Here is an 11303-nt window from a genome sequence, read left to right as displayed (position 1 = left end):
ACCATTCTATGATCTGCTTCTCGCAACTGAAAGACGGCACATGGCGGATGTTAGCCCACTTGCTGACCGCAACGTTAGGGGCTTTAACTCTGGCGCTGACGATATTCGATTCTCGAGAGGGGATGCAGTGAGTGTGTATGCCTGATGAGCCCAGAATTAAGGAGAAACACGTGTCGCATACTCTTTGCATTATTTGAAAGTAAACTATTAAAACCATTCTATGATCAGCTTCTGGGAACAGAAAGAGGGCACGTGGCGGATGTAAGGCGACTTCCTGACCAACCACAAGCGTAACCTGGCAGGTAACCATCCATACAGTCAGATTGTGATTCAGAAAACGAATGCCATGAATTTAATTACCACGATCTACATACTGTCAAATAAACGAAACACACGCCGTAGCGGGACAGCTGTGAAAAGCGAGGTTAACAAAAAAACAGATCCTTAACAAATTGTCATTGGTATATTTTCGATCTGTTTAAAAAGGTTTTATTTTCTTCTTAAAAAATTAAAAGCAGTACTTCGCCGCAACGAAGCGCGAGAATTTGGCTATATATATCTGCTTCTCACAATTAAAAGAGGGCACGTGGCAGATTTTAGACGACTTCATGACCAAACATAAGTGTTACCTGCCAGGTAGGGTTACCAGTTTTAATACAAAAAAATAAGGGACGCATACTGCAGCGGGTGCCACATCCCAGTGCCAACAGTTTGCAGACTCTACTTAAAAGACCCGCCCTCATCACTGGACAGTTAAAAAGACCAATCAAACTAACGATGACATCAAGTATTACCCAATCAAAAGTAGGAAAGGAGGCATCTTCATAAAATGCGTGTGGGATGATTTGCATGAGACGCTGCTTTAAAAAAAATGATAAAAAAAATACGGGACAAGTCCCGTCCCGTATTGATTCAAACGGGACGCGCAATTTCATTCTCAAATACGGGACGATTCCGTATTTTAAAGGACGGGTGGCAACCCTACAGTGCCAGGTAACCACCCATACAATCAGATTGTGATTCAGACTAGGAATGCAATGAATGTAATTACCCCGATCTACATACAAGGCGAAAGTCTTGCAACATTCAAAGATGATGGGTTGGGATAAGTACACCATAGAACATAAAAGAGCTTATGAAGCCTTGAACAGAAAAAAGCAAGATCTCAGAGATCGTAAAAAAAAAAATAGGAGGTAATGTCGTTTTACTCGCTGTAGATTTTAGTCAAACATTACCAGTTATTTCACGAGGGAGACCAGCAGATGAACTCAACGCGTGTTTAAAATCCATGCTTCTCCCACGCTCGGTTATATGTCGCGTGTTCTCGGGTAGGGGCACCAAAAAATGTATATATTTAAGCATGTAATGGGCAAACAAAAAATGAGGTATACCCGAAGGCACTGCAGTAGTACTTAATGTAACTTTACTTCTTAAATGTTAATGTTTTACTGTTTAATAATTTATACGCTTCTTATATGTTGTTCAAATTCTTTTATCAAAATACCAGTGACAGCGCAATGCACGATAACGTGGAGTAAATACACCATACGCATCCGCCCACGGCCGCCCTGGTGTGCGCAGATAGGAGTTGATTCTACAATAAAATAAAATAAAGATAAAAACCCAGGATTGTTTCCTGCCTTGTGCCCTGTGTTGGCTGGGATTGGCTCCAGCAGACCCCCGTGACCCTGTGTTCGGATTCAGCGGGTTGGAAAATGGATAGATGGATGGATGGATGGATAAAAAGAGTAATACAATCATCACCCATAAAGCGGATAGTAGACGTGACGTTCTATATGTGTACCAGATTTCAAGTCAATAGGTGAAACGGTTTGCGAGCTACAGGTGATTTAAAATCCTGGACAGACAAACGAATAGCCACGGTAGCACATTACAGAAGAAGATTTTACTGTTTAATAATTTATATTTATATGAAATGTGCTTCTTATATATTACTTCATATTCTCATATGATAATGATGTTAATGTTGTTTATATTGATTTCTATGTTATTGAAACTGCATGTATGTGTGTATATGTATGTATATATATATATATTTATATATATATATATGTGTGTGTATACATATATATGTGTATATATATATATATATATATGTGTATGTGTGTGTATATATATATATATATATATATATATATACTAGCAAAATACCCGCGCTTCGCAGTGGAGAAGTAGTGTGTTAAAGAGGTTATGAAAAAGAAAAGGAAACATTTTAAAAATAACGTAACATGATTGTCAATGTAATTGTGTTGTCATTGTTATAAGTGTTGCTGTCATATATATATATATACACACACACACATATATATATACACATACAGATATATATATATATATATATATATATATATATACACACACATATATATATACACATACACATATATATATATATATATATATATATAGATATATATATATATATATATATACACATACATATATATATATATACACATACAGATTATATATATATATATATATATATATACAGACATATATATATATATATATACACATACAGATATATACACACACACATATATATATATACACATACAGATATATATATATATACAGACATATATATATATATATACACATACAGATATATATATATATATATATATATATATACACACACATATATATATATATATACACATACAGATATATACACACACACATATATATATACACATACAGATATATATATATATATATATATATATATATATATCTATGTGTATATATATATATGTGTGTATATATATATATATATATATATATATATATATATATCTGTATGTGTATATATATATATATGTGTGTATATATATATATATGTTGATATGTGTATATATATATATGTATATATATATGTGGATGTGTATATGTATATATATATGTAGATATGTATATATATGTATATATATGTTTATATGTGTGTGTGTGTATATTATATATATAAAAGACAGCAACACTCATAACAATGACAACACAATTACATTGACAATCATATTACGTTATTTTTAAAATGTTTCCTTTTCTTTTTCATAACCTCTTTAACACACTACTTCTCCGCTGCGAAGCGCGGGTATTTTGCTATTTATCTATATATATAAACGAGAGTTGGGATCCGAGAGACTGTGTTTGTGGAGGGATGGAGAGTTAAGGCGGGTGTTGGAGTCACGTGATCATCTCCCCTCCCATTCACCTCATTTCATTCACTTCATTTCGCTCCGAGCTGAGCTCTGCAGCTGGCGCGGTCTTGCTGTTCTTGATTTGCTTTTCACATGGCCAAGTATACGTTGCATGCTCAGGAGTAAGCTCAGCGCACAACTTGGTCATATTACAACCGGAGGGGCGAACTGACAACATGGTATACAAAGAGATCCTTAACAAATAATTATTGGTATAATTTCCCTCAGTTTATTATTTAAAATTTTAAAGCAGTACTTCGCCGCTGCGAAGCGCGGGTATTTTGCTAGTATATATATATATATATATATATATATATAGTAAGGTTTCTAAACTGTTTTGGGACTCCCCCAATGGGACGCCATGCTGAAGAGCGTCCCGAAGTACGATTGCTGCGTTTGTGGAAGATAACTTATCCATTGCCGAGGCAACCACAGGCTCCCTGCGCTGCAGCGCTTCTTCGCAAAAGCAAATCCGAGCCCACCGTGGTCGCACTACAAGCGCATGTTGTCGATGGGTGATGCAAGGAACATTATAACTGTAGGGAACAATATTACTTGGCCACGACCCTGCCTGACTGCTGTGTCTGTATATAGGAGAGTGGTAGATCCAGCTACAATAAATAACCGTGTGGTTATAAAGTTGGTTTTGCTAAAGTACTGAGACTCTGCCTCGTGTTCTGGGGTGCAGGACAGGGGCTCACACGTCACAATATATACATATGCGTGTGTGACCACAGCTACTGGGAACCCCATAATGGACACAGCCAACTGCAGGACAAACTCACTCACATGCTTGCTACCAATTTATGGTTGACAACTAACCTAATGTGCGTGGAATCCAATTGGACAAGACATCTTGCAGTTGGGCAAGAATGAACACTATGGAGTCAACACTATTCTACAAAATTTTCAGAACACTCAATGGAAAGGAGTTGGCATCTGGTGGAAATCCACACAAAACTGAAGAGGACAGGTTTATCATCTTCTGTTAGGTAAATACCAACCAGTACAGTTTATTTGTGGAGTCTGCATTCACACTTATGGAACGGGCATCTCCGTGGCACTTTCTGCATGGAAGCACAACAGAGGGCGACAAGAGTGTTTGCTGCTCCAAGCAGCTTTAAAATTTTATCTTGGAGCAGTGCAGCGGTATTTGGGACATGTACACACTGCCATTACAAAACAAGCACAGCCTTTTTGGGACTTTCCCACACCTCTGTGCTACATGGCCAGGATGGGTTTGTGATGTACCTAAACCACTGTATAACAAGACTGCGAGAACATCAGCAGTGGTGAGCCGATTACTTAAAACTTGTTACCTGATGATTTCAGGAATACCACCGGACCCTGCATACAAAGTTGGTGTGTTCTGCCGCTGCCCTCCTGTCTTTTCCTTTTGAACCCACATATGTAACTAATCTTTTCTTTCTCGAAATGTTCCATTGTTACCTCAGACACTCCTCCCTTTTAGACCTCTGTATGCTACTGCTTAAAAGACGACTTTAATGTAAATTATTCCGTCTTGGTTCTCTGGCAGTGAAACTTCTTGCCTCCCGCTGGATAGAACTGGAGCAAATTCATATGGACATTTGGTGGTCCTCCTTCTGCAATTTAATCCGCCTGAATACACATTGCATTCAGAAAGGATTCAGACCCCTTCACTTCGTGCAAGCTCTGCGTTGTCTATTTAATTTTAAATGTTCTGGACATATCTCAAGCAGAATTAGAGCAAACAGGATGCACCTGATCACATTTTGGAGTGCAACAGCTGAGGGTTTGAATACTTATAGAAATGAGATTTCAAGTTTTGATTTTTAATGCATTTGCAAACCTTTCTGAAAGCTTGGTTTCACTTTGTCCTTATCGGTTGCTGAGTGTAGATTGAGGGGCAAAAATGGCGAATGCATCCTTACTACATTAAATCTACAATACAGTAAAGTAGGTAGGTAGTGATGGGGTCTGAATCCCTTCTGAATCCATGGTACGTGCTGCTCAACCATGCAAGTCCTGGTGTGCTGAAGCGCCAGACTCTGTAGTTTTCATTTTGTCACTGTGCTCAGATTGTGATCCCTTTACTCCTCTTTCTTCTGATTTGATTATCTTTAAGTACTGATCCCTTGGCTCGGGCTGGGATAGGCTGTATTACTTCACTCTTACAGTTGTGTATTATTATGTCCTGAAATTGTGAATAAATCAAAAAACACACTGCATAGTCATATTCTCCAAATTTAGTAGAAGATCAAGAAATCAGTTTTGAATTCTCAGGTTTCAGAAAGGGAAACTGGTCTTATCTGCAGGGTGCTGTTAAAGGCCAAGTAGATCAAACTCTTTTTCTTTACTTTGTCGGTAAAGGTTCATCTTTCAGGTTTTTGCCAGTTTTCTCCAACAACTGAACGTATTCTGAAGAACTCCCACTGGCAAAAATCAGATTTGGTAGGGACTTGTTAGCTCATGGAATTCTGTGATGTGTTTTTTTTTTTGTTTAAAACTAGGAGTTCGATATGAATACATCACTACTGTCAAACCCCGGAACAATTACTTTGGTTTTCCTGGTTGCAGACATGGCTTCCTACTGGGAAGCGAAGACGATCACTTGAACTTGATCGATGGGAAGATTTTCGTTGGTTGAATCAGCATGACCGAGTCAAACAGTTGAGCTCACTGGGCCTTTTTGCAGAGAGTACCATTGTCAGGATGTAAAATTTGAGCACACAAGATCATAAGAAATGTGACAAATGAAAAGAGACCATTCAGTCCATCAAGTTAACCTCCTAAATGTTTCTCGAAAAAATGTAAAAAGCGTTGCATTTTTTGCCGTGAAAAATTACATTTTTATTGAATCTCATCTTTTTACTGTAAAACGTGAAAAACACTAAAAGTACAAAGTCAGAAGTATAAAAAGTATGATACAAATAATAACAATAACATGAAATGAGTAATTTAAAATGAATAATAATAATGATGCAAATACCTTATATACTGTCAAAATATGTCTTTTGTAGTGTATGAATGGGAAAACTGCTTAGGTGTACAGTCACTTACTCGACACTGTTCAGCACAATGGTTCATCATCTCAACAACTCTTTTAATCACGTCATCATTAAGAAATAACTTGGCTATCAATGTTCACTTTTACGCCTGGCTGCCCTACAAAATCAAAACGAGGTGGTGCTGGTTTATTAGAAGCAGAGTCAAGACAAACCCAAACACAATCAAGCATCACTTTCGGATTCATGATAATCACTTTGTTTCACTGCCTGAAGACAGACTCATTACATCATCGCTGCTGATGAGGCGCTCCTTAAAATCCATGCTCACATCACTGTCAACAGCACGGTTTAATGGTTTCTTATAAAACACCATTATGAAGCTAGGAGTACACAAAGTCTACCCCATTGTCCAGTTTGCCCTAGGCGCTGACGGTTATGTAAGACATGCCTAAGCTGTTGCTTGAGTAATGCTTGATACTATTGATGTTGGCACTTTTCCAGCCCAAGTAATCTTTGGGTCATTTACGCTCGACACGTCTATTCAGTTGGGACTGGGCTAAGGCTTTTTTAACACTGTTTTTACAGCCCGAGTGATGTTTGGGTCAAACGCTAGGGAGGCTAATTTGTTTAGCTAATATAGTAGGTAAACGGTCTTAATATCTCATCCAGATTCTTCTAAAACATTTCTGCTTCAACAACATGTCTCAGAAATTTGTTCCAGGGTCCCACAAGTCTTTGCATAATGAAATGCTTCCTGGCTTAAGGTGTAACTGCACTTCCCCTTAATCTCCACTAATGTCCCCGCGTACGTAATTCACATTTAAGCTAAAGAATTCTACTGGATCCACTTTAGCAATGTCTTTCAGGATTTTGAAGACCTGTATTAGCTCCCCACACAGTCTCCTTTTCTCACGACTAGATTGGTTTAGATTTTCTGAGTCTGTCATAGTACGACTTGTTCTTAAGTACTGTGATGTACTTGGTTGCTCTCCTCTGCAGGAGAAGTGCTGCAATGTCTTATCTTGCAGTGTGGTGACCAGAACTGCACAGAGTACTCCAGATGGGTCTGCTCTAGTGTATTATATAGCCTAAACATAGAGTTTCTAGATTTATAGTACTGTTGTTCATCAAACAATAGGCAGGTTTATTGCAAACAAGTTTTATTTTAAAAGTCCACCCTATCAAGTAAAACATTGTTTTTTTAAAAAGTCGGCATGAATTTGACTCAACAGACTGAACGTTTTGCTGCAGCAGGCGACTCTAAAGCCAATGTTTAGGGTATCCAGTGGTTTAGCATCAAATTGACCAGGGGCTTCTGTGAAAAACAATGACTGAAACCTAATTTTTCTTTCCCCACTATCACAAAAGGCTTGTACAAAAAGCCATTCTTACTCTGGCTAACAGTCGCTCATCCCTCATAATATCCTTCTGCCTAATGAGCTAAGTGACAAGATAGCCAGCCAGTGTCACCCAAAAACAGGTAGCTAGGATAGTTCAAGTGATTGCTTAGATCAGAGCACTTCCCAGACTTCATGGTTGCCAAAAAAAAAAAAAAAAGTTCTAGAGGGCCATTCAGAGTTGGCACAAATTCAAACATACCTAGCTCTGATGTTACACTTGTTCAAGGCACAGTATACCGAAGTCTTTATTGGAACATACTTCTCACCGGGTCCTTGGCACCACTTACTCAGCTTTTAATCATTCCTACCCCTCAGACTCCAGCTTTCACAAAATATTTCACCCAACATTGACAGCTGCTGCATTACAGTTTTTAGGGGCCTAACATCTTTCAACTTGATCGTTATTTTGCCTTTTTTATTATTATTAACCTGCATCATTAAAAAAAAAAAAAAAAGCTCACACTGTTCCACTCCATCTGAATTAATGTGGTGCTGAGGTACCACCCATTGCATGGCTGGCATATGCATTCAGTCCATATTAATGTCAGATATCAACTGATATTGTCATAAATATTGCTTGATTCAACTAATGATTCAGTATCAGTTTCTTCTAAAACTGATCTTACATGCTTTTATGCCATTGTATTTCTTTTGTCAAAGTATAGATAAATATGAGTGGGGTGGAGCCTAATAAAAGGCAAAGCTCTCACTGACTGACTCATCACTAATTCTCTCAACTTCCCGTGTAGGTAGAAGGCTGAAATTTGGCAGGCTCATTCCTTACAGCTTACTTACAAAAGTTAAGCAGGTTTCATTTCGAAATTCTACGCGTAATGGTCATAACTGAATCCTACTTACGTACATATATATGTCCATAGACTGCAGCTCCGTCGCTGTGTGAGGCGGGGTTGCGCCCTGCGTCCCCCGGCCTCCCACGTAGTTGGCTGCCTGCCTATTTTACACGTTTGGAGAACCGCCAATGCCTCTTAAACATCTTAGATTCACAGGTGATGATTTGAGTAGTGGACACTTTGATGTTTATGAATGTTTCAATTCTCAAAAGCTGGATGTGAAACCGGTTGTATGCTTACAACGCTTGACAGATGCCGAATGTCACTTCAACACAACAAGTCCTGCAAATACCAACGTAATTGAAACAAACCATGAAACTCAAACCGATTATGACAGCAGCAATCCAAGCTGTGAGAAAACAGTAAAAAGGAGGCGTGTCAGGCGTCGTGGTACATTTTCTGATGCAGCTAGACGGAAACAACTTTGTGACGCTGCCGCCAAATACTCACAGGCAAATCCACAAGTTCATAGAGACGCTGCCGCTATATATTCGCACGCAAATCCACAAGTTAATAGAGCTTCTGTTTCTAGGTACGATCCCAATAATAAAAAGCGGCTCCTATGAAAACAACAGGTTTGGCTCAAAAAAGCAGATTGTGGATTTGCGTACAGCCACCAAAACTTTGTAACGGTGTAAGACTTCAGGTTACGTGTCTGCAAAAGAACCTAATTGAGGCAACTATTTTTACTGGCAGTGGCTCAGGGGAGAGAGTTTTTATTCCTCATATCCCCGTTATACCCTCTCATCTCCCATTTCAATTCAAACGCCTCCAATTTCCAGTAAGGCTCTGCTTCACAACGACAAACCCTACAAAAGGTTGGCATTGATTTGAGGCAAGATTGCTTTTCACATGGTCAACTGTACGTTGCATGCTCAAGAGTAAGCTCAGCACACAGCTTGGTCCTATTACAACCGGAGGGCCGAACTGACAACGTGGTATACAAAGAGATCCTTAACAAATAATTATTTGTATATTTTCCCTCAGTTTAAAAAGGTTTACTTTTCTTAACCCCTTAACCGCCCTCTGCCGGATATATCCGGCATCGTAGCGTTATTGCGGACGCCTTACTGCCGGAATTATCCGGCACATTTGCCTATGGTTATGTGAATGCCTGCCGCGTAGTATAACTGACAGTTTGGCTTGGTATTATTACTACATTGTATTTCGACAACTCTGCGGTTGTATTGGCCGCTCACGTGATGTGATTCGAAAGTGAAAGCTGTGAATATGGCGAAACGTAAACTGACTTCAAGTGAGGTTTTGCAGGCGATTTTGGACAATAATTCTGATCGTAATTGTAGCAGTTCTGAAGAAGATTTTAGCGACAATGATGATCAGCAACGTGCACTGCATGATACTGTGAATGACAACGCATCGGATGATGGCGATGAGTGGGTGTATCCCCAGCATCTCAACTGGACTGCTGCCCGTTATCTGAGCCAGATAAGAAAGATCCAAACCGTGACCGCTTGTTCAAGCTACGTCCTTTGATTGACCATTTATTTGAACCATTTCAGCAGGTATTTCAGCAGGTAAATACTGCTTGAATAAATGTAAAGTAAAAAAACGAAAATTGTTCAGATTTCTCCTGGCATGGGGAATATTTAGGGAGTTGGCGGTTAAAGGGTTAATAACAATTTTAAGACAGTACTTCGCCACTGCGAAGCGCGGGTATTTTGCTAGTTTATTAAATATTGATCATTTGTAGCAGCAAAATACATGGAAAAAATACACACTTTTTGTTGTTTGATATTATTTTACCTACAAGATGGCAGCAGACTACTGGTAGAATGCCTAGAGGGGGCTGGGTGACATGACATGACATGATTTCATGGCCTGGAACCCCTGCAGATTTTGTTTTTTTCTCCAGCCATCTGGAGTTTTTTCTGTCCTCCCTGGCCATCGGACCTTACTTTTATTCTATGTTAATTAGTGTTCCCCAATTTTATTTATTTATTTTGTCTTTTTCTCTTTCTTCATCATGTAAAGCACTATGAGCTACATTGTTTGTATGAAAATGTGCTATATAAATAAATGTTGTTAACCCTACATATCTGTTAAACGAAGTCCTACCTGATCAGGATTGGCCATTTTCACATGGAATTCCATGGGGCTAAAAGCTGATGGTTTTGTCAGTTCTGCAGTACTGGAATGGTACCTCTTTTCTTTAATGGTCTATACACTGATTATGTTACCCATTTAGTTTACAGCAGAGGGGACAGTGAGGGGACCTAACCCAGGTCTTCAAAACTCACAAAAGGTATTGATAAAGTAGACACAGCAGAATTCTTTCAACTTAAAAGGTGAATCACAAGCTCAAGGACACCACTGGAAATTCAGAACTGCATTCTGGACTGAAGCCAGAAGGGCTCTGCATATCAGAAACAAATAACCAAGACATGTTTTTGAAGCAGAAACTTTGACAACTTAAGAAGTATCTGGATGAAATACTGGAAGAGTTTAGCTATTAGCTAAACAAACAGGCTTGCTGGCCTGAATGGTTTCCTTTCGCTTGTCAGTTTTCTTAAGTTTGTAAGGACTGACACCATTCACTGACAGAATTGCTCTTGGTAGACTGTGGTACTGATGGAGGTGTTCATTACAAATGACAAAACTTACACGTTATTAAACTATCCTTTAGGTTTGCATGGCCTTTTCTGAGATTTCCCTGCAGAGGTCCTAGTGTTAAAGATGGGAATAAAAAAAAGCTTTTGGTTTCAGCATTGTTCGCTTCCAGCTATTACATAGTGTTATAACTTGTACACAGGTCTAAGACTTGGGAAACATTAAGAGATAAAATTATTTGAGAAAAAAAAAAAAAAAAAATTTAATTTA

This window comes from Erpetoichthys calabaricus, chromosome 1 (assembly GCF_900747795.2).
Source record: "Erpetoichthys calabaricus chromosome 1, fErpCal1.3, whole genome shotgun sequence".
Classification (NCBI taxonomy): Eukaryota; Metazoa; Chordata; class Cladistia; order Polypteriformes; family Polypteridae; genus Erpetoichthys; species Erpetoichthys calabaricus.
This window is presented reverse-complemented; position numbering follows the sequence as displayed.